Genomic DNA, 3,374 nt, shown 5'->3' on the forward strand with positions numbered 1-3,374 from the left:
TGAGCAAATCCAGTTGATAATTTCAGTGATCCAGATTAAAACAATAATATCTTTCTTTGAAAATATGTGGTTTTGTCAATGTCTTATATTCTAGGAGAAGGAACCATGTAGAGTCTACAAAGCACAGGACAATAAAGCTTCCTATTTATACCATCAGGAGGATCTCTTTGAAAGATTAAAAAGAGGACTACCAGAGACACTAATTTGTCTGAAGCATCATCTGTTAAAACAACAGAAGATTACTTTGCAGCAACAGGAAACAAAGTTAAGATATTTGCAATTCTTTGAGCTTTAGGAAGCCAGGGGAGTGAGATGAGAATCCAAAAATGAGGCCATGGACTTGTTCCTAGTGTTGGATTATGCTCATTCTTTATGCCTGTGGTACCTTGCCGTTTTATATAGGTGGTCATTTGTTATAAGATAATGACCATCCTGATCTCTCTAGCCAAGAGCTGTCCAAGATCCTGGCAAAGCTTTAATGAAGATTTGAGGTGAATGGCTGATTCTCTCCAGATACCAGAAGGCCCCAATGATCAGAGCCCGCTTCCAGAAGGATTTGTGCTTTGGAAGAGAAGCTGGTAAAGGCAAAAGAACAAATTAAAAATTATGAGAAACAAACCATAAATATCTGGGGAAGGATCATAAAATCCCAAAGAGGGGAATTGAAAATAAACTGACAAACAAAATAGAAACAGAGGCATGGGTACATGGTACAGACTGACAGCTGTCAGAGGGGAGGGGTTTTCGGGGGCTGGATGAAAGAAGGTGAAGGGATTAGGTAAAACATATGTATATTTTACTCATAGACACAGGAAACAGTGCGGTGTTAGCCAGAGGGAAGGGGGTGGGGGTAAGTGGAGGTGGACAAAGCAGGAGAAATGGGAACAGAAGGAGATTTTGCTTTGCTTGGGGCAATAGGCACACTATGCACTGTGCAGATGATGTTTTCTTGAGTTGTACAGTTTAAACCAGTATGTTTTTTTTTTTTAAATTAAGTCACCCCAATAAATTCAATAAAAATGTTAGCAAATTCAGAAATGACATCTTTTAAAGTATACACAGTAAATAATTTTCACTCAATGTGTTACACTGGATTGTGCTCCATAGAGATTTTTGGTAACATAAAAGTCAAAACAAAATAGATAAACTATATCAAAAGCCTCAAAAATATTTATAACCCAGTGATTCTTCCTCTGTGAAGATGTCACTTTGGGTGGTTTTGGCCTCCCTATAAGGAGTGAGGGCTGGGTCTCCAAATAATGAGAATGAGACTTTGAAAATATATGTATAAACTAGAAGTAGAGCTTCAAGCACACAAATATATGAAGCTAAATAGCTGTTTTTTCTTACAAACTGAATTGAAGAAATTAAATAATTTATAAGGAAATGGTTCCAAAGACATGCAGATGTCACTTGAAAGGTCTATGACAGATCTATAATACCTCATTCAAACAGCTGGATCAGGTGATTGGAGGGAAAAAGTGGCCAAAGATCTGTGGCTATGGCTCTCAACTCTATTATGTGGTCTACTGCTTCATAGTTGCTTATGGCACTCTGTGAACATTAATTTTTAAATCTCAGAATTTACACTGTGTTATTGTTGGATGGAAAATGGTGTTTAGAGCTGTAAGTGAGATTTGCATAGAGAGATCTAGCATCTCCACTGGACACTGGTCAGGTGAAATAAAGGATAAAAACAAATGTTCAGGCGTTTGAGCTCCTCACTGTGGACGGTCTTTATCCTTGTCCTCCACATTTACTCCTGGCTGTAGTAGAAGACTTTGTGGATCAACCTGTTTGAAACAATCGTGGTCCTGCAGTGTGGTGTGTGTCTAAGTTTATGAAATACTTGGTCCACCTGCAACCTTGGCTGGAAAAGAAATGGAAGAGGCCACTAAGAAGCTGGGCTTCAAACATCCAATTATTGGAGTCTATAACAGATATAAAGACAACATGAGAACCTTTCATTCCATTGAGAAGTAATGGGGCACATTGAAGAACATTTTCAGCTTCTCATTCAAAGTATTCAATTGGATTAAAAATAGTATATTTGGCCATGGATGTACTAAAGGAGGCAAAAACAAAGTAGCCCAATTATTAATTTATTAGTGATAATTCTATCTCTTGTTCAGCTGAGCTACACAATTGATACATAAAAAATTTACTTAGTGTGTGATCTAGTATATACAAATTTTTCCCAGGCAGACTTCCTAGATTTTGTTTTTTTCCCACCCCCTCAGGTCTATCTAATTGCTGATGAAATCATGCAAACACTGCATTCTGATGCCTCTGCAAACTTACATTATTTGAAAGATATCTACAGTTTTGGGGACCAAAATGCCCCCAATCAAATTGCCATTTATCCTGACCAACCTTGAACTGCAGATGAAATTCCCATGGAACCTGGAAATATCATTGGCATGGCTAGAAATCACTGGGATGGCTATTGTAAAGGTCTTAACAGGAAGGATGACCTACATACCTCATGCAGAGTCTGAGAGAAAATAGAAACATTTAAGTACCCCACATATCCTAAGGCTGAGAAAAAAAGTTGAAAATGGAAGAGGACAATGAAACTCAGCTCTAACCATGTGAGCCAAACAGTAGATGAAGAATATCCTGACCTAACAATACATGGTTAAATGAGCAGACACCCTCAACACCAGGAGCAACTGAAAGCTGACAGTTGCTTTAGTGGTGGAATTTTTTTTAAGTAAGGGCTACAATATCCAAAACACATGCACAGCCCAATAATGTACTCAAAAGTGTTAACATAATGTGGCAAAGCTACATTTATCTGGTGATGATGAGATGAGATGCAACGAGATAATTTCTTGAGATGTTGATGACCTTGCCTCTGATGATGGATGATGATCTGGTTGACTTCTTTGATACAGATGATAACTCCAATCTAACCTTTATCCACATGTCCACAATCAATAATATTTGAAAAAACTGAATCTCAGATGAAGTTTAAGGAAATTACAGTACACAAATAAAGACCTCAAGGGTTGATGACATGAACGTTGGATATGTTCCAAATATAAGATGCAGGATTAGAACAGTAATCAAATCAAAATAATTTTGTTGATGGTGACACACACACTGGATAGTTATTAAAACTTAAGTGGTATGACATCCTACAAATGGCAACTACAAAAAAAAAAAAAGAAAAAAGAAAAGAGAAATTGATGCAAAGTTTCAATTTCTCCAAGAGAAATGAACAAATGATTATTTTTTTTGTTGAAGTCAAAAGCAAATCTCTGTGCCTGGTTTGTGGCAGTGCATTGACAGTAATGAAAAAAGTCAATCGGGAGCATCTTTATAGCTCAAAACATGCTAAACTCAATGAATTGGGAGGACAAATACAACTG

The 3,374-nt window shown here is 37.1% G+C and overlaps 1 pseudogene; it reads left to right on the forward strand.

Annotated features, from left to right (window-relative positions):
• The first annotated feature begins 326 nt into the window (after positions 1-326).
• On the forward strand, positions 327-2,555 carry LOC118636077 (annotated as a pseudogene).
• Positions 2,556-3,374: the final 819 nt, after the last annotated feature.

This window comes from Molossus molossus, unplaced genomic scaffold (genome assembly GCF_014108415.1).
Source record: "Molossus molossus isolate mMolMol1 unplaced genomic scaffold, mMolMol1.p scaffold_m16_p_2, whole genome shotgun sequence".
NCBI classification, from domain to species: Eukaryota; Metazoa; Chordata; class Mammalia; order Chiroptera; family Molossidae; genus Molossus; species Molossus molossus.